The sequence below is a fragment of the Herpailurus yagouaroundi genome, unplaced genomic scaffold, assembly GCF_014898765.1.
Source record: "Herpailurus yagouaroundi ecotype Mexico unplaced genomic scaffold, PumYag 205, whole genome shotgun sequence".
In the NCBI taxonomy this organism is placed as follows: Eukaryota; Metazoa; Chordata; class Mammalia; order Carnivora; family Felidae; genus Herpailurus; species Herpailurus yagouaroundi.
In genome coordinates, this window is record NW_024412436.1 from 9,287,260 (window position 1) to 9,308,666 (window position 21,407).

Here is a 21,407-nt window from a genome sequence, read left to right on the forward strand (position 1 = left end):
TGAGGAAGAAGGAGGGAATCATAAGCATCATGGGACTCTGGGAAGTCAGACTGGGCTTCACGCTGTCTTGTTGTGGAACTGGCCACGGAGCGTTCGATGGGCACCAGTGTGGGGGTCTGTCTCCTCATCTTTCAGGCTGGATCCTGTGGTTGCCTAGGCCTTTCTATCTGAAAATCCCACCCTTGTTGGTGGGCTCAGAGGCCCAGCCCAAGTTTGCAGGATCCGCATAGTATGAACACCAGGCCTCCTAACTGCTAACGCTTGGTTAGAGAATGCTCGACATGCTTGAGTTTTACTTTCCCTTTGGCTTCGTATAATATGGTTCATATTGTTTTTGAAGGTAGTTTGTTCCATAGAAACCAGACAGGATGTTGTTTCAGTAGTAGGCTGATGTCTCAACGTGACATATTGGCCCGCTGAGATCTCCAAAAGTGTGAAACCTGCCTCTGTGCACTTTCTGGTACGGTGTGAATGTCTGATACGGTGTGAATGTTCTGACCTGACGAAACTCCTGTTAAGAATGATCAGATTATCTCATTTTGCCATCAAATTGTATTTTGAAGTGTTAAGTTGGGTAGCGTAACTGCTCTTGCTGGTTAAGTAGATTAGCTCAACCCCTGCAAAATATTATTAAAATCCGGTAATTCAGTCTCTAGTGCAAGTTGTATTCCGTGTATTTTCTTCAGACCATGGATGTGACTAGGACCGTGTGTTTCAAGTTCAGCTCTGTGTGTGGTATTCCTGTGATAATTTCAGGATATAAAATAAGATGTTTACAAAAACCAACCTGAGACCGATACTATACAGCAGTTTAGCAGCAAATTTCTACTCTGGGTATTTAACAATAATTGGGATCTTTCTATTGGCTTCGCATAAACTCAGATTAGTAGTAAAATGTAAGCACCAGCCCATTTGGCAAACTCCCGCACTTGAGGCTCACAAATTTGCTTCTGATTGTGCTTTTCGGTCACACCTAGCTCAGATTTTTGCTTGGTGCTTTTTTAAATCCTCTCATTTACATACTGTGGTAAATTTAAAATGGGAACAGATGAAGGCTGCTAAACTTTCCTATTTCACTGATGAATATGGTATTTTGCTTCAACTATCTAGCTGTGATATATTCAATGACCTTTAAAACATGAAATAGATACTTCTTTTCATATATGCTGTGCAAGATGGATTATTAGTGTTGTCTTCCCTTTGATGGGGCTGAGGCACAGAGGCCAAGCCCAACATCTGAGAACTAATTGCAGCAGGGCTAAAATTCTGTTTCCTGTTGACGGGCTCACGCTGTCGTGTGGGCTGAAACGCCCCCTTCACGTGGGGTCCTCTTAGAGCCGCGCAGGTGATGCATCTACTCCCAAGTGCCTACAGTCTGTGGATTATGCCTGTTTGGGGTGTTAGAATGCATGGTTAGGTATGAATAAGAAACGAGGTAGTGTCTTTTTGGGTGGCCAATAGGGATTTGGCTCTAGCTAACCTTAATATGTGATCTTATTTATTTATTTGTGTTTTTTTAATGTTTATTTATTTTTGAGACACATAGAGAGACAGAGTGCAAGTGGGGGGGTGGGGCAGAGAGAGGGGGAGACACAGAATCCAAAGCAGGCTCCAGGCTCCGAGCTGTCAGCACAGAGCCTGATGCGGGGCTCAAAGCCACAAACCACGAGATCATGACCTGAGCTGAAGTCAGACACTTAACCAACTGAGCCACTCAGGTGCCCCACATCATTGAGATTTCTAAAATCATGCTTCTTGTGCAACCTGCACTGTCTCCTGGTGACACAGGCCTGTGTCCCCACTGGATGGTGAGCACCTGTGGGGAAGAGCTCTTTATTGGGGCCTGCATCTTGCATAGCAAACAGACACAGCACTTTGCAGCCGATAGACCATGCATGAGGTCAAGATTTCAATAAACACACCAGATATGGCATTCCTAATGCGGGCATCTGGTGGTCAGAGAAAACTTCCTAGGGGAGTTAGAATACAATAATTTTGTAACTGTTCATTTTAGTTTCAGTAATCAAAATCATTATTAATTTTAATGTTATAAATAAATAAATAAATAAATAAATAAATAAATGCATATATATGTACTGCTTACAATACAATGCCACAATGCATAAGACAAGAAAAGTCTAGGGCAGGGGTGCCTGGGTGGCTCAGCCGATTCAGCGTCCGACTTTGGCTCAGGTCATGATCTCGCAGTTCATGAGTTCGAGCCCCACATCGGGCTCTGTGCTGACAGCTCAGAGCCTGGAGCCTGCTTCAAATTCTGTGTCTCCCTCTCTGACCCTCCCCTGCTTGCATGCCATCTCTGTCTCTCAAAAATGAATAAACATTTAAAAAAAAATTTAAAGAAAAAAAAGAAAAATTTAGGGCACAATTTTAAAGAAAAGTACAATATTAAGAGAAGGGAATCTTTCTATTTCAGAATGAAAGAATAAAAAGTTTAAAAGCTATAACGAAAACAATTCCCAGGGAATTGTGAGGCCTCTTTCAGCCCTAACATGAAAAAGTGGGCCAATGGCAAAATATTTAATTGCATTGCGTCAGTCTGTCTTGGGCACACTCTGTGCTAAAAAACTGGAGGCTCTGAGATTTCATAAATGACCCTAAATCAAAATGTCTTACTCCAAATTCAGCCTGATAGAAAGCCAAGCTTGTGTCCCTGCATCTCACTTCAGGCAAGCCCCACATATTAAATGCAGATTTCCAAAATGGATGAGTTAAGTGGTCATTCGTCCCTTAACAACACAATTCACTGTAGTAAATTTGCCTTGTGATGCTGGTGAAACACTACTCAGTTCATTAGAGCCCTCTGTGCCGCATTTGCAGGGCAGAGCATGTTTGAGAATGTTACCCAACCAACCAGCAGTTTCAGCTTTCTCACGGGACCTGGCTGGGCACTATCCTGGGCCCTAAGGAGACAAATATGGGTCAGAGTGGTCTCTGCACCCGAGGTATGTGTGGTCTGGGAGTGAGGATTAGTGGGGTCCTTTGGTCTCCGTCCAGATGTCGTGTGTCCCCCACCTCCTTATCCACTGCATGAACCAGGAGCATGTAGAGTTTACTTTGATGTCGGCTTCCTCTCCTTGTTTCGGTTTCCTGAAAGCGAAAACCTGACAGAATTAGGTCTGAGAAGAGTAGTCAGGTTCTTTTCTTCTTTCTTTTTTAAATGTTTATTTATGTGTTTTTGAGAGAGAGGGAACAAGTGGAGGGGGGCAGAGGGCGAGAGGGAGACACAGAATCTGATGCAGGCTCCGGGCTCTGAGCTGACAGCACAGAGCCCGACGCAGGGCTCAAACTCACGAACTGTGAGATTCATGACCTGAGCTTAAGTCACATGCTTAACCGACTGAGCCACCCAGGTGCCCCAAGAAGTCAAGTTCTGCTTTCCTCCTCTATCCTGCCCTGGCCAGTGGGGAAATTCCCCTATAATTCTAGCTGCTCTGGGCCCTGCAGGTTATGGAAAGCTAAATGATGATTCTTTTAACAAGCCTGCAGAAATAGAAGACAAATTTGGCCATATAGTGGCAAAATAAATAGTATTTTTAAAAAACGGATGCCTCAAGTTATAATGAAGCCAGTGTGGGAGAATCTGCTTCGAGAAAATGATTTCTTAGAAGAAATTAGAGTGAGCTGTTCCCTGTATCTGTAATTCTTTTCATGCAAATATGTAAGGAAAACCAGTCTTTTAGCCTTTATTTTTATACTATAATATACTTAGGTCAAAGTGGGTCATTCCCAGCATTAAAAAAAAAAAAAGGGGTTGGAAGCAGGGGAAGTGGTTTACTTTTTGTTTTTGGTGAGGGGTAGGCTATTTCTTTCTTTTCTTGTTATTTTGAGGGGACTATCTTCTGTCTTTATCTCCTCTTTCTCATTGTGCTTTTCTGGACCTTTCATCATGCTTCCTACCATGGAATTGTCCTGGGTAGGGGGGGAGCTGATTAGAGCTCAGCCTGCAGGTTTTTTGGTAGATGCTATACTTTAATAAATAGTAAATACACTCATTGCTCTGTCTTCTAAAGAACGTTTGTTTTTTTTAGGGTCTTTGTGCATTCATCTGGGGGGAAAAAAAAGCAACCAAATCTGCTTTATTCAAATTCCAAATTCTAGGGGAGCAGATTGTCACAGAATATACAGAGATGAACTTCCAAAAATAAAAATGGATGGAGGAATCATAGGTATTTATCATGAATGCTAGAAACATTAGGGCTTGGGAGTCATAAATGGGCATCATGCTTTATAACAATTTTTCAATTATTTCCTAATTTTTCTTTATTAAAGATCATATGAATATTCAAGTTCAGCCCTTGTCTCCTGTGTTGATCCCAGAGACTTGAGGATGTTTCATTCTCGGTGTCAGATCAAAAGTGAAAATTATCACAAAACTAGAGAGCGCCCAATCCTAACCACTAGACTACCAGGGAGTGACTATTATCACAAAACTAGAGATAGCTCATGTAAATGTCCACATTGTTTAATAGTTGGTTTTACATCCAAGGCACGGTTCTTTCTTTTTAAATGTAATATCAGAGCCGTGAAGAAAATATAGGGAAAGAATCCACCTTTTAAGTAAAAATGTCTTTGCTTTGCCTGGCCGGTCAGTCTCCATATCAGTAATGGCTTACCACTGTTGACTGGTATTGTGCACTGAGAAATGTTTTCTTTTAAATACGGTGTATTTTATTTCTGAATTTTCTGCTGGTAACAGTCTTTGCGCAAACATGGCATTTGTAATGTTGATGGTTGATGTCAAAGTACAGTGTATCCGAAATTTAATTGTTCATTAGTTTTATAAGGCATTTAACATATTGATTGAAATCACTCAAAATTGATTCTTAAAAGAGAGATCGTTTCTGTATTTATATAATTGCAACCTCATGCATGCTTTATGAATTTCAGCTCCAACCCTCGGTTAAGTGGTTATCAAAGGTGGTTATCATCATTCACAATATGAGGAATCCAAGAGATGGAGACCTTGTTGACTTGCACTGAGACAGCATGGCCTCTGGGCTGTCACGTGTATTCTTCTCTTTTTGGCTGCAGTACCCAAGGCATCTCTCTCTGTCAGAAATATAATCATCAAGTATCCTGGTATGGATCGAGATCTCTCTGTAGGAACCTTTGGGATCCATCCTGAAATGAGGTCTCAGGAGGTACAAGACACAGTTCTATTTGGTCTTGACTTGTGTGTGGGTCTGAGCAAGTTACTAACTTTAGGAGCATACTTCTTATGAAGAAGTCTTGTGATCAAAACGATGATCTTAAGATCTTTGCCGTAAGAGAAATTCATCCACGCCACCAGCCACCAGGGCCCAGGACCTTGTCTCTACTCTCATTTCATGCACTAAGGGTTCTTGGTTCCAGGCCCTCTTGCTGACTCCCAGTTTCCATAGTTTGGCACCCATTAAACATTGTACAAAACTTCTTGCTACCATGTACAAATTTTCTGACACACCTTACAATAATGATGATTATTACCTAGCACATAATCATACAACACATAAATACATATATAATAAATTATCATTACAATTGTTATCACTAACATTGTAGCAGCTAACTTTATTTTTTTTATTTTCATTTATTTTAGAGAGAGTTGGGGACAGGGATGGAGGGAGCAAAAGAATCTTAAGCAGGCTCCACACTCAGCTCAGAGCCTGACGCGGGGCTTGATCCCAAGACCCTGGGATCATGACCTGAGCTGAAATCAAGAGTCAGATGCTCAACCAACTGAGCCACCCAGGCGCCCCAGCAGCAGCTAACTTTAGATAGTACTTTCTATGTACCAGCCACTGTCCATGTTCTAAACGCTTACCTTTATTGACAATTTAATTCTTGTACAACCCTATGAGGAAAGTACTACTCAGGAAATTGAGGCACAGGGAGGTCACACAGCCACATACACGACAGAGGAGGAACCAGAACCATGTGGCTTTACTCCCAAGTCTATGAAGAAGGGAGGCCGATGTGAAGAACTTAGGAATATTTTAGCTCCCGTGATACCAATTTTTAAAAAGTTCCTGCGTGGTACCCACCAGATATGGCATTATTTTATGTTCTCATTCTCTGTGTCCTCTGATCTGCTCTCCAGCCACTAAGCCTCGACTGTGGTTCCCCGAAGGGCATCTGGTCAGTTTCAGAACGGAGTCCCAACATGCGTGCCTTAAGCGGTGCAAACATATCTCACACCTGAGGATCCCGTGTCTCTGCGTGAAAGTCTCGGGTGCTGATCGATAGGAGAAAATGTGGTAGAGAGCCTAAAATAGTCACATTCTCAAGTATGTTTATGTTGCTGTAAATTCAAGGCAGATGGATGAATTGTGAGAAGGAATAGAAGAGGAACAATCATTTGAAATAAGAGAATGGCAGGAAGGGCAATTCAGTAAAATCCTTCCTTCCATTAAAAAAAAAAAGAAAAAAAAGTCATTCCTAATTATTGACGGTTTACCGTGATGTTACACTAGGTGCTCTACAAAAGCTGTCCACAGTTTACCCCGGTTTACAAATGAGGCAACTGAGACCCAGAGGAAGGAAATTGTCTGTGAGAGGCGAAGCTACACTTCAAACAGGTGTATCTGACTCCAAAGCCTGTGCTGTCTCTACAATACCTCATGGTCTTTCTGCCTCTAAAAGAGACAATGGTCCTAGTGGACCCAGAAAAGCAGTGGTATTAGGGGGCCTGTCAAGACGCAGTCCGGTAGAGTCCTGAGAAGTGTTGCCAGGAACAAAAGTCACTGGGAAAGTAGCAGAACGTTACAAAAAGGCCACAGGGGGACAACAATAATTGTACCTACACGAAAAGAAAACGTACAGCCTCTTGCCTGAGCACAAATAGAAACTGATGGTGAAAACTGAGGAAGGTAGTAAGTTTCTAATCTGTTCTCACATGCTTTTGACCATGTTCATGCTTTCCATTCATTACCACTCAGTGGCAGTGAGGTAAACTTTGTGCCACCAGATAGCACTGTCACACCCGGGTTTATTGCATACATGTCACAGTGTGTTTGTTCCTTTTTCAGGCCGTTTCTGTGTTTCTCCTTTCTGTTACCATGGCAGTATTAACGTTATTGATCTGGGTGGAGCACAAGGGTGTTATCCATGTGTGGCACAGGTTAGATTTATTAAAAAATCTATTTAGGGGCGCCTGGGTGTCTCAGTCGGTTAAGTGTCCGACTTCGGCTCAGGTCATGATCTAGCAGTCAGCGGGTTCGAGGCCCACGTCAGATTCTGTGTCTCCCTGTCTCTCTGCCCCTCCCCTGCTCATGCTCTGTCTCTGTCTCTCTCAAAAATAGCTAAACATCAATATATAAACGTATATATATTTTTTCTTTGTCAGTCACCCAATATAGAGGGCTCTACTTAATGCAATCATAAAGAGGTACAATTTTTTTTCCCACAAAGTGCATGCTTTCTTATTGCAAACACCAAGGTTGTGCAGTGAGCCCTCATCTGCGTAGGAGGGTCTCTAGGATTGGCAGTAGACGTTGGTCAGTTTTTTCCGAGGCTACAGCTGAGAGTGGGATTGGTACAGTGTCAGGAACGGTATATCCGAGCACACTTAACTAGCAATGTGACTGGTCATCATTGTAAAGCCCGGAAATTTCCTCTTGTCTGAAGGTTGACGCAGCCCAGTCTTGAGAAACACCTAACTGAACATCTGAACACAGACGAAAGATGATTCTGAGGAGGACCATCCCTCCCTCCATTTCCACAAGTATGTCCAGTGGGGGTGAAGGGCACACATCCATTGTTGAGTTGGGGGGAGAAGTTCGGGGGTCACTTTCTTTCCAAGATGTCACCGTCACAGATAAGCTCTCAGTTTCCAACCTCCCTGGGGAGTTTCCCTCCTATTTCCTATTGGTGTGCGGTCCCCCCAGCAACTTCCTGCTGTATCTCTCAGGCGGTTGAAGTCATTGACCCCTTAGCCTCGGCCTTCCAAGCTCACCTGAGGGGAACCACAGTTCCCAGCAAGGCGCTGCCTGTTGTATCTTATTGCTTAATTATTCTACCTATTTAATGCCACTTAGAACATTGTCAGCTGTTGAGAAAGGGTAATTATCACTAGTCAAATGAAAAACACTTTTTTGGCTGCCTTACGGATACACATTTTACTGGTACCTTGATACATAATGAAGCCTGATAGCAAAACTTTTGCTTGTCTCTTCTTCAAGCCACAGCTGTTTCCCTGCTAAATTCATCCCATCTGTCTTCCCTTCCGTAAAGCTGTAGGCAGTATAGCATAAGTACAGAAGCAGTTCAGTGCTATTTTGGATAAACATAGCTGAAATTTGAATCTTTGCCATTTGCGATGCACACATTTTGTTTTACTGCTGTAAAGAGAGCTGTCAAAATACAACTACATGGATAATTTACTAAAATACAGTCAAATATAAGGTTGATCAAAAAGAAAGTGCACTGGGTCAGCCTGCCTGTTCCCAGCTCTGCCTGTTCCCTGCTCTGAAAGGTGTCCCCGCCTCGCGATCCCATGAATGCTGCTTGGGGAAGGCGGCAACTTTGCGGTCTTTGTTTTAATCCCGCGGCGTGGTCTCAGGAGTCAGCAGTTCCTTCAAACTGTCTGTGGCATGACTAGCAGAGTCCTTGAGAGGCTCTAGAAGTCCATTTTCTTAGTCTCCAAAAAATTTGCATCGATGGGAAACATTTTTTCTTTCTTGGCACATCCAGTCAGATTTGAACTACATTAGCATTCTGCTGTGTTGTGAAACGGATTGCATCGAAACCTTTGTTACCAGTCAGACAGTACATTTTATTTCCGTATTACTCTCTGTCAGGGTTATTGGTACAGATGAATGTACTGTCGTATCTTGTCGGTTCATCAGTAACTCACATTGCTTTAGAGTCAACGGAGGGGTTTTCTTCAATGAAGTCCTCTTTCTGAATTCTAAGACCGCTCACCTGCACCTGGGCCCTCCCCTTGCACGCCCATCTACTGCTCTCCTTAGCCATGTGCCAAGGTCTTTCTGGAGGTGCTGAGGGGCGGGGCCAGTAGCTAATCTACTTGGGTAGCCACCGTGGCCAGAGCTCATAAAATGTAGTTGGAAGTCTGTTTAAACAAAGCTTACCGAATCGCGTCACGTTGATGCCGTCATGAGTGAGTCCTCGAGCAGAGATTTAACTTGCCTCCACTCCACCACTGAGGTTCCTCTCCCAGCACTTTCCCAGAAGCGTCTTTGCGAAATTTCCCCAGATAGGGATCCCGTCGACAACTACATGCAACACCCTGGGAGTGACATCTTCTCTGTCTTGTTCTCCACCATTTCCCAGCAGCCGGTAGGGAGTACGTTGTAGGTGTTTGGTAAATACTTGCCGGGACAGGTGAATGTTGTGGTATTTTCTTCACGTTGCATTGAAGTCCCTGCCTCTCAGTCACTGGAAAACACCAGCATCAACAGCGTGTATGGTACTTAAACAGCTTTAGCAAGATCATATGCTGCATCTCCAGCTGCTGCCAGTGAAATTGTTTTCCTAGAAAGTCCCCAAGGCCTTCTCTACACGGAGGCATTGCCCTCTTTTTTATCTAGTTTTCTTTTAGCAAAAAAAAAAAAAAAAAAAAAAGTCCATATTCTTCAGAAGCAAAAGAAATATGACCTCCACAAATGTAACTAATTCTCTACTCCAGCTGAAGGTGGAGATGGCAGCTTTTGCCAGTGGTTCCTTGAAAGCCATCTCTATAAAAAGGGTGATGTGACTGTGATGCCATCTGATTTCAGGCCAGTCGGTGCTTTATAAGCACGGTCTGTGATGCTGTCATTACAAATCCTATTTTCCCTGGGGCGCCTGGGTGGCTCAGTTGGATGAGCGTTCCACTTTGGCTCAGGTCACGATCTCACAGTTCGTGAGTTCGAGTCCCGCATCGGGCTCTGTGCTGATGGCTCGGAGCCTGGAGCCTGCTTCGGGTTCTGTGCCTCCCTCTCTCTCTTCCCCTCCCCCACCACTTACACTTTGTCTCTCTGTCTCTCTCTCTCAAAAATAAATAAACACTTAAAAAAAATCCTTCTTTCCTTCAATACCTGCCTATGTCAGGTCCTGTGCCAGACATTGTGGCTGCCCGTGAGAACCATCCCCTGCTCACAAAGGGCTGACCTTTCTTCCTGTAGACAGTTCTGATGCACTGTGATCAGAGCGATGATGTGGAACACGGGAGAAGGAACATATAGGAGGAGATCAGATAGGGCTTTGTAGAAGGTGATTCTTGACTCTGAAGGAGAGCTGGGTATATGCAGAGAGTTAAAAAAGGCACTCTTTCTAATAATATTCTTTGGATTCCACACTTTGGAAGATCGATTTAGACTTAAAACCCAACATGAGAAGCAGCACATGACTTCTGTCTGACCTCCCTTATATTCCCAATGTCGAGGCATGGTTCTATGTCTTGTCCCTCCTGGTGGCTCAGTCAGCTAGCCTGAAGTGTTTCTGTTGGCTGTCCAGCTCAAGACCGTCCTGACTCAAGGACTTCTTATGATGCCTATATGGCACAATCCAATCACAGTGCAGGTCTCTGTGCAGATTTTTATCTTGGGAGGGAGAAAATAATACACATAACACAAGATGTTCTCTAGGGTAACATTACTCATTTAACTCAGCATATGATGAGTTCTGTGAGTTTTTCAGTAATTCATTGACACCTTCTCCCCATCTTTATGATAATTCTGAAGCCTATGCTTTTGACTCCATTCTCATGGGAAGGACTCTCGGCCATCTGTGATGGGAAAGAAAACAAGACCATTCTGCCACATGGGCACATGCCCACACAGGATATTTAAAAAGCAACGTCTCCGGGAAATACCTGTCCATGTAATCAATCTGAACTCTCAGTGTTCCTATGAGCGCCAGCAGGTGTAGATGGCTATTGTCTGGAGAGAAGGCTGGAAATAACCCTTTATTCAGAACCCTGTAAAGAAAGTTGGGTTGCCACGGTCAGATCCTCTTGACCCTACATTGCTGACAAGGTTGGAGAAAATGCTATTCCTAGAGGGGAACAGAAGTGGCTATCAAGGGTTAACCTGGCCCTGATTGACACTTGATCTTCAGAGTAGTATTTATTTTTAGACACTTCAGTATAAAGCATGTGGTACTGGTACTTAAAAGAATTTTTTTTTTTTTCCCGAACATTGCACGCTTAGGCTTTTCCGTCCTACTAAGTGCTTACAGGGAGCTCGCCCAGTTCCTCCCATTCTCTGGGATGGGTTGCTCGCATGTTGTGAATTTTAGCATTTGCATCTGGCTCTTTATTTTCACGAGGGGGTCACAACCTAGCGATTTCGTCTTGGGCTCAAGTAAATGACTACACGCACTGAGTGGATTCCCCTAGCTAGAATTTGATCTGAATGGGACAGACCAACGGATAGTTGTCAGACACTGTCCTTAACAGTTCCCTGCACCAGTAAACCTGCTACCACTTAGTTAACTGAGACGCCAGGGAATTCCAAAAAAAAAAAAAAAAAATCTAATTAATACACATTATTAAACATATTTACACACACTGAACTATTTCAAACCAGTAATGCTGGAATAAAGACAAAATAATACTGTGTATTTACATAACACCATAACACCTTTCACTAGGAATCTCTCAAGTCTTCACTAACTTACTATGCCGCACTGCACCCCACGAGGTGTGTTGGAAGTAAAGGTAGAACGGTACCAAGTGCTAACGAGAGGAGGGAAGCACACGTCTTGTGTAGGGTGATAGAGACTCCTGAGTGGCCCCAGAGCATTCAAGTTCAGGTCACCCCGTGGTAAGGTAGCATCACAGGATTATGGATTTTAGTTTCCTTCTTTATGGTGTTGCTTTTGTTGTGTTTCCCATCTAGCCTGAAGCCTGTGCTGTACTTGAATTGATTGGAGGGATGAGCAGAAAGGACTGAGGCAAGCCTACCCTTGACCTTGACAGTGCCCCCTAACCTGGTCACTTGGTCTGTTGTGTAACTTTCCCTAGACCCTGCCAAATAGGATTTTCTTCATTTTTTCCCCTTCGTGGCAATTTTTTTTTACTTTTTTTTTTACTTTTTTTTTTTAACGTTTATTTATTATTGAGAGACAGAGAGACACAGAGTGTGAGCACGGGAGGGGTAGAGAGAGGAGGAGACACAGAATCCGAAGCAGGCTCCAGGCTCTGAGCTGTCAGCACAGAGCCTGATGCGGGGCTCGAACTCAACAAACCGCGAGATCATGACCTGAGCCGAAGTCAGTCGCCTAACCAACTGAGCCACCCAGGTGCCCCCATTTTTTTTTTTTTTTTTTTTTTAATCAGAGTGTGACAGTCAACTTTCCAGAAATGCCTCAAGGCAGCCAGACACATGCTAGTCAGTGAGAAAGGTGTTGGTGAGCCCTGGTCTCCTCTGGAAGGGTCAGGGCTGATGCCATTTCCAGCACCTCCCATAACAGGACTGGCCCAGCACAGCAAGCACAGAGAACATTCTAGGACTTCTGGGGAGCACCTGGGGCAGACCCAGAGCTGGATGCAGTCGAGAACCCATGTGAACACAAGAATATAAACAGACCAATGGGAATAGTGAACTATGCATTTAGATTTTTAAATAGCATACATTAACATCTTGGAATGAATTTTGCATTTAATATTCCATTGCATTTCCAGAAAGTTTAGTGCTGGAATTTAGTATTCATTTGGTTATGCTACACAGTGAATTTATTCACCTGCTCCTTTGAGGAAAAAGAGGAACTTTCTCTCTAGAAGCCTTTCTCACAGGAAAGCCTTTATTTTGGCTTAACCTCTCAGATTTTTGGATAATTTAGGTGTCACAGATAAACCCATGATAGGATAGCTTTCAGACACTATAATTTAAGTGTCTCTGAAATGTAATAAATAGAGCTTTGTCTGGGTTTGGAGAAATAATGTTTTCTTCCCAAACAGCTGTTCATTTGTATTAACAATTTTCTCTCTCTGGAAAGGCAGTATTTCTGTTTTATATCCAATCTTGTCTCCTTTCTATCACGTTAGCTGTGTTCGCTCCATTGTGGCAGTGTTTTTAATATCCCTGAGCACCGTGGGCTGATGACAAAGCTGACCTCAGGGGCTTCCAGAAGAGAAGCTACTACTTGTTTTTCCCTAGCTTATTTCTCGTCAGACCGTCCCTGTATATCTTACTGGGGCTGGCTGATTTCAGTGCCTTTTCATTTTGTCTGAGACCATTTGGAGAAGGCATTTAAACACCAAATGCAGGATGCACAAATCTATACAAATCTGTGCCCCCTTCTTCGGTTGGCAAAGCCAAAGGTCTTTGGTTGTTCATTTTGGGGCCCCTACTTAGCACCCAAAGAGGCAATTTCTGAGGCTGTGATGAAGATAGTCATAGCAAGCTGTGAGGTCTGGCCACACAATATTAGATATAATGAAATATATTAGATACTGGCCCTCCCCTCAAAGAGGTCACGCCCAATGGGCCTACACTAGACCTTTGCACACGGGAGAAAGAAAGCAGAGAATCATGGGAGTGAGAACATGAATATAAAATAAAGTTTCCTAACAATCTTGTGAGATGGACAGGTGGGACATGTATGGTAAAAATTACATTTTACTTTGAAGTCATCTGGTTAGAGAGAAGCTAAACATCACCAAACTCCCATGGCTGGTAGGCTGAGAATCAGACCCTTTCCTACTTAATGTCTCTGAGAGTCATCATAGGGAAGGGTAGTTAAGAACGTGCCTTCTGAACCCAGATGGCACGGCTTCAAATACCTGCTCTGCCCTCTTCTGCGCTGTGTGATTTGGGACGAGCTACTTAACGTGGGCCTAAACATCTCCATCCATAAAATTATGACAGTTGTGTTACGTATCTCATGGGGTTAAGAGGATTGCACGAATTATTACACAAATGTTCAGAGCAGTGCCTGGCACACAGCAAGGACTCAATAAACGTTAGCTATGTGCATTGCCACAGCGCTCAGCACAGGGAGCAACGTGTACAACCTGTAATCAGAGCTCGTGAACATTAAATAGGTCTTCCCTACACCTTTAGCGAAGTTAGAATGAAACAGGGTTTTTGTTCTCGTGCTGTAACCCAGGACTACTGCAGCCCTTGCAATTAATGAAGGACACAATGTTCACAATGTCGGCCTCTGGGGAATACTGTCAGGGGGACGGACGGTTAATAATCAGGTCTCCACCCCTGACAGATCAGAAGTGCTGCCTCATAACGATGCATTCCAGAATACTCTAGAGAGGCCTTTGAGACTCATCTCCTTTAAGTTTGAAAGCGTGGGGGCACTTGGTGCTTATACAGCGCTAACTTCCAAGCAACACATCTCCGTTCACAGTCTATTATGCTCAGACCCTCCTGGAAACTGCTTTTGACTGTTGACTGGAAATGTGACCAAAGATTAATGAATTTGGAAGCACTGAAGTGATAGAAAAGGTATTTGTTTGTTTGCTTGGCTGGTTGGTTAAAATCCTGTTCTGTTTTGAACTGAGTTGGAGTCAGCGGTGAAATTAGGAAGCTGGGGGATCCAGTGATTTTGGAAATCAGTCCAGGTCCAATCAGGTGAGGGGGATGTGAGGAGGGAGAGAGCAGAGGCCGGAGAAAAACCCACCCCAGATTACAGCCCCCAGATCCCACTGGCCCAGAAGCCAGAGGAGAGTCTCGGGGACACCTCGGGGCTTTGTGGGGGTGGGGCGGAGCTGTCTGCTTGGGCACATATGTGCACCAAACCTCCCTTTGCTCCATGCCAGCATCTGATCAGCAGCCTCCAAATGTTCTAGCATCCCCAGCAGATCATTTTGATTCAGAAGCCTTCTATTGACAGTTAACTTTTATTGAAAGACTATTGTCTTGATAAGAAATTCCTGACAACCTCAGTGATGTTGGATTCCAAGTATATAATGACAGCTCTGATGGTGTGTGTTTGTGTGTGTGATGCATTCAAATGCTCTAAGGAAAACTGCTCTAATTTTTCACTACGCTGGAGGGGGCACCCAGCATTCAGGCTCTGTGCAAGTGCACATAAACACACGTGATACTTGAACCACGGACCCTATAGAATTTACTAGCATACATGGAAATTTGGTGAGGACAAAGTTGTTTTTTGTTTTGTTTTGTTTTGCTAGGAGACTGTCTTGTCAAACGCCCAGTAGCTTTTAGTTAAGTTCCACCCAAGGACAATGTGGTATGGACAAAGGAGCACCAGATCTTAAACAGAGAAATCTGGCTTTCAGTCCTGTCTTAGCTATTTTATAGCTGCCGTGCGGATCATGGGTTTAGATGACAGACCTGGGATTGTGTTCTAGCTCTCCACTTACTATGTGAATAAGGCAAGATATCGGGGGCATCTCTGGGCCTCACTTTCTTGTCTATAAAATGAGGATCACAATAGTAGCCATAATACCTTCTTGAAAAGGTTGCTAATAATGACTTACAAATAACTGGAAAAACACTTAGCACAGTCACTGCACATAGAAGAGTCTCAATTAATAATAATAATAATACCTCATACTGTTTATTGCTTTAGTTATGTTATTATGGAATCTTAATTGCCTCGTTCATTTGAAAGAAGCAGCACTTCGTATATTCGGGGCCGTTTTCAGAGTTAGGTGAGCTCGTGTATGTGGAAGCACTGTGCATATGCTCTGAAGTACTTTTTTAATGTTTTTTATTTGTTTTGAGAGAGAAAGCGCGCATGAGCGGGGGAGGGGCAAAAAGAGAGGGGGAGAGAGAGAGAACCCCAAGCAGAGATTCCTGACACGGGGCTCCATCCCACGACGGTGAGATCATGACCTGAGCCGAAATCAAGGGTCAGACACTCACCTGACTGAGCCCCCCAGGCGCCCCTGAAACACTTTATTAAAAATAATAATGATGATGATGATTGTACTTTCACTTAGTGAGGATCTCTAAGGGCCAGGCATTTTACATGCTGTCTCTAACTCTCCAAGTAGTCCTGGGAGGTAGTAGAATCATTTTATATTGGAAATGAAACAGGCTTAGAAGAATTTGCCTGGGACCATGCTGAGATTTCAACGTAGGTTTTTTTTCTTTTAATTCAAAGTCGTCATTCTACATAGCTGCATCTCAATGGTAACAAAACAATTGTTAATAATAGGTTATTGTTCCTGTTGATAATAGAATCAGGCTCCCGGCATCTAGTCTGTGTAATCATCGAGTAGTATAACCTGCACTGCATGTATTTTATATTAAAACATATGATTTTTATACTTACCTGGCAAGGGAGATACCATGATCAGCGAAGGTGGTTTTCCCAGGGCGAGGCTTATCCATTGCACTCCGGATGTGTTGACCCCTGCGATTTCCCCAAATGTGGGAAACTTGACTGCACAATTTGTGGTAGTGGGTGACTGCATTCGCACTTTCCCCTGGGGGGGGGGGTGGGGGACAAATGTATGAATTTGACAAAATGCATTGAACACATACTCACAGACTTATGTGTGTATCCACCCATGAGGCCCGAGGCTATGGAGGAAGTTTCAGAAAGGAGGAACCTGTCGGCAAGATCTAGGCAGTGGCCTTGTGGTTGGAAAACACGTGCTATCCCCACATCCCCAAGGGGAATAATTTGAAGGGCATACTTTTTGAATGGCTAAGTTCTGATACTTTCATTATAATATCCAATGCTTTCTTAGTCACTCCTCATGTTTTTGCATTTCAGTTACATGAATTTTCATTCACATTGTAGATAACAAGTAAATGGAATTTACAGTTTGGTGCCCCCGTCAGCATACTAATTTGAACTAGTTTATTGCTCACCAGCTGACAGTGGTCTGCTCAGGTGGGCAGCCTGGAACCCGGGCATATCCTGAGGGGACGTGTCTGTGCAGAAGTGTCCCTGAACACCTGGAGGCTACTGGACTTCATGAGATCTGCATGGCTTTGGCAGTTACTTTTTCTTTTTTTAATTTTTTAATGTTTATTTATTTTTGAGAGAGAGCGAGAGACAGAGCGCTAGTGGGGGAGGGACAGAGAGAGAGGGAGATGCAAAATCTGAAGCAGGCTCCAGGCCCCGAGCTGTCAGCACAGAGCCCGACACAGGGCTCGAACCTACGAACCATGAGATCATGGCCTGAGCCAAAGTCAGATGCCTAATCAACTGAGCCACCCAGGCTCCCTGGGGTTCAGCAATTCCTCACTGCAGGTTTGCTGAAGTTTTGCTTCATCTTTTTTTTTTTTTTTTTTTTTTTTGCTAACCCTTTCTAAGCCTCAGTCTCCACAATCTATTAAATCAAAATAATAGTGCCTGACTACTTAGAGTTTCCAAGCAGATAAAGGGATATTTCATTTAACGTGCTCAGCACTTAACACCGCATCCTTTTCCACCCTTCTTTGACTTCTGAAAGAAAAAAAAAAGGGTCTACTTTTGCAACAATGGAATATTCGGTTTGCTTTTTTTACCATCCCTCATTTGCACGGACTTGGAAAACCATGTGTGGTCAACCAACACATGGATCGAACAAATTTACAAGGAGATCAGAAACGGCTTTTCACCTGTGACTGAGTGGTGCCACCAGTGGGGGTGTCCCATCTGCAAGAGGGCTCTCTGCACCAGTCCGGAGGGAATATCCCAGCTGTCCCTATGTTACAGAGGCTAGACCAACTGCCCCTCACCCCCACTCTGCAGATTTTTGCTCCTGAAGCCGAGCGCCCTGGCCTCGATCACTCACATGTGTCTGCCAGGTTTAACTTTTAGTTTGTCTAGAAGTTAGTCTTTCTGATTCCTGGCCTGATGAAATATTTTAGAATATTTTCCCAGTCCCGCTCCCCTCCCCCGTCCCCCACCGCTCTAAGTTACAAATGGCCAGATTTCAGTCATCAGGAGAGTCGAATGTATTATTTTTTTGCAGCCTGTCTTTCTGGGGGCCGGATTCCAAGGAGGCAGCCCGTGGGCTCACAGGCCAGGAGAGCCAGGATTTCAACAGCGTCAACAATCTTTGCTCATCATACGGAAAAGCAGTGTGTCAGTGCCGGCTCATTAGCATACAGCCGCGCCGTGCTTGCTAACAAAGCAGGCTCTGGGTATCTGCTGGTTTCTCAGATTGTCCGTCTTCCTTGACCAAAAAGAAGAGGAGAAATAGCTTCAGGCAAGGGTGCCGTCCCTCTCCCTCGGCCAGAAAGCCTCCCAAGGATTCCCAGAGGGAGAGCTTTGAAGTGGTTTTCAAGAAATCAAGCTCTTGGAAAAAGGAGACCAGCCACCCTTTGTTTTTCTAATCTTGTTCTGAATCACGACAGGCAAATAAATCGCCATGTTGTCGAGTTAAAAATGAGCGAGCCCCGAATAATTCCCGATCATCCCTTTAACAGTTCTGTTTAGTTAGCAGGCTTCAAAAGAAAGAACTATATATGGGCAGAGGTACGCCTGCGTGCCCCGCGCGGTCTGTCTCCCGATCCCTCTTTTGTTAGGGGGATGGAGGGGAAGGAGAAACTTACAAGCAGATGTGCTGCTAGATCTACAGGCTTCTGCCAACCATATGGCATCTTAAAGAAAGATGGTTGGAGCGTCTGGATTAGCAAAGAGTCGGGATGGGAAGCCATGTGTCGTGTTGGTACAGGCAGTTGTTTGAGCTCTCTCTAAATGGCTTCAGGAGATTGTGTAATGGAACAAATGGTCCTGGGAGCCCGGGAACAGCCTTGCCGCTGCTGGATAGGCAGTCGGCCCTCGGGCGGGAGCTGTTTCCCTTCTTCCTCCCCCCCTGTGGCCTCTCCTTCTTTTAGTGTTCTTCCAACTCCGAGAATGCACTCAGAACTTTTCCACTTAGAATTTCGCTCTGGGCTCTCCCCGCCTGGATGTCTGCCTGAACTCTCTCCTCTCCCTTGAACCTGGAAGTGAACGCTGGGGTCCTGCTCCAGGTCCCCTCCTGCGGTCCCTGCAGGGGTCCTGGCCGACAGAGGCCTTTCCCAGCTCCCCGGGAGGTGTTCTCCCACCACAACTTCCAGAAACCCCAAGAGATGAAAAATGTTTAATCCCTTAATGGGTCAGCTCAGAGTTTTATGTGGTCCCAGGTGTTGACCACCTAAGAGACGTGCGTGCCCCTTCACCATTTTGGATCTCATGTGTGCCGCTTAAAAACAAATTGTACTAATTCCATAGCAGTGAATTCTTTGGTCTTTTGGGTCATGCATGCCATTAACTGAGCAGGACTCCACTCCCTGATACGAAATGCAAATATAAGTTCAAGACTTGAGACACTGCCATACTGGCACCGTGTGGGCAATATTTCATCTGGGGTCACGTTCTCTGTCCGTTCTTGTTTTGAGAAACTGAGGCAGAAGGGACACCTTCCAGCCAGAGCAAACCTTTGGAGCTGTTCTCTTGGCCAAGCTCTCTGGACACTTCAGCTGCGTTCTGGGGCAAACAGATCTTTCTTTGCGGCCAGTTCAGGGCCACTGCATATACGATGCAATGCCTTTTGCTGCTATCAAGTTGGGTCGGCCTCCTCAAGGGAATGGGTGACCCACCCCCAGGCGCCATGATGTATCAGATGCCCTGATGTATCATGCATTGCGGTCCACGGGAGGCGCGATGAGTAGCTGAGGCAGTGAAAGAACTGGCTGATTTATCTGACCACGTTATCAAAGCAGCAGCCAGTCAGGTCAGTGGGAGTCTCTTGTGGGTGCCTGGTTTGTGCTGCGTGCCATGGGAGCAGAGAGCACTGAACAGCAGCATCTCCTTTAGGGTTTGAGCTCCCACCCCCCACCCCAGACCCCCGCCCCGATCACAGGCAGTGAGCCCAACTGCCCCAGAGAATGGGAGCAAATAAGAAGTGAGAGCCCAGGTTAAAAGTGAATAACCTCCCCCCCACCTCAGGAAATGAAACGTAGAGCATGTGCAGGACTGGGCTGCAGTGGGAAGAAAACAGTGTCCCAAAATCTGAATATGTCTTCAAACTGTCATTGTTTTTATGTACTTGTGGCTGAGGCAGATGATTTTCACTGTCTGACACAAGGTCATCTGAGAATCACTTGGAGATCATTACCAATTTCTTTCATAAATAACTCTTTTCTGCAAGGATACCAATGTCACCCAGTTATTTCAGATGAGGTGCTATTTCATTTTTGTGAATTCTTTGTATTAAAAAATTATTCGTGGGGCGCCTGAGTAGCTCAGTCAGTTGAGCATCCGACTCCCTCTCAGGTCATGATCTCACGGTTTCGTGAGTTCAAGCCCCGCATCGGGCTCTGTGCTGACGTGACAGCTGGGACTCTGGAGCCTGCTTTGGATTCTGTGTCCCTCTCTCTGTCCCTCCCCTGCTCGCTCTCTCTTTGTCTCTCTCAAAAATAAACATTAAAAAATTTCAAAAAAACTATTTATATCTCATAGACACAGGTTAAAAACACATTACTTTGACCCCCACCCCCAGGGCTCATTTCATGCTGAACATGGGGTGGAGGGGGGGGGCGTGGGGGAAGTATCATTTTGATTGTTATCTCCCAATTGGAAGAAATTACCACTTTAATCCTTTAAACCATCCAAGTGTACATAGTCCCAAATTTGTCAGCATTAGAATTTCTTGAAACAATGCAATTAAACTGCAACATATTTCCTAACATTCTTAATTAAGACAGTAACTGAAAAATGTAGATTAACAGAAGTTACTGTTTTTATCAACACATTTTCTTTCTTTCCCGCCACCATCACATCCCCCTCCCCCATCCCTTTTTCTTTTTTTTCCTTTTTTTTTTTTTTTTTTTGCTTTAAATGTCTGATGTCAGTTTCGTCCACATGTACATTATGCACATGGCACCGAAGAAACAAAGTAAAAAATTCTCTTTTAATTCTGAGCTGCATGCCCAACGCCACATGCACTGTCTGTTACATGTCGCTTCTTATGAGGTTCATGCTGGGAGTTTCTTTTTAAAGGCAAAGTGTTTCTGAAGGAAAGAGTTCAGGTTGCGCAGATTGTGTTAGAAAAACCTCACTCTCTCCGAGTGGAATTAATATACTGATTGTTCCATGCAGGCTCAAACTGGCAATGTGTGCAAAAGTTCAAGAGTATCTGGGAGTGGAAATATGGAGGAGAATTTGAGAGAGTGAGCGCACACAAAGAGATGGGAAGTGTTGGAAAGTGAAATTAATGGTAACTTTGTAAGCAGGCAGAGGGAATGTAAGTATGAACAACTGTGCAGTAAAGGGTCCTCAGGCTTAGAACATTGGTGCGGAATCAGAAAGCCCTGATTCTCATGGCGCATTTTAGGATAGGTCATGAAAACCAGTTGGGTTATTGGAGGACAATGGGGGCGCGGATAAAGCGCTGTCACACCCAGCACCTTTTAACTGGCATTTCTTTGAGGTCTTCAGGTGTTGGGCCCTTTCAATTGGGTCACAGGAGAAGCTTAATCACTAACCCAGAAACCGAAGCGGGCCGTAATGGTGCTTCGGCCTGTCAGCCACTATTTTTTTCCTGGTTGGTTAAAATC

General features: G+C 44.4%; 1 protein-coding gene and 1 non-coding gene across 8 annotated transcripts in view; both read left to right on the forward strand.

Annotated features, from left to right (window-relative positions):
• The window catches only part of SDCCAG8 (SHH signaling and ciliogenesis regulator SDCCAG8), a 253,284-nt gene that overhangs the window by 202,883 nt on the left and 28,994 nt on the right, over positions 1 to 21,407 (forward strand). The gene's annotated exons all lie outside the window — the stretch shown is intronic.
• On the forward strand, positions 16,193 to 16,357 carry LOC121015202 (U1 spliceosomal RNA). Its single transcript, XR_005783692.1, has one exon. It is a non-coding gene; the product is annotated as a U1 spliceosomal RNA (small nuclear RNA).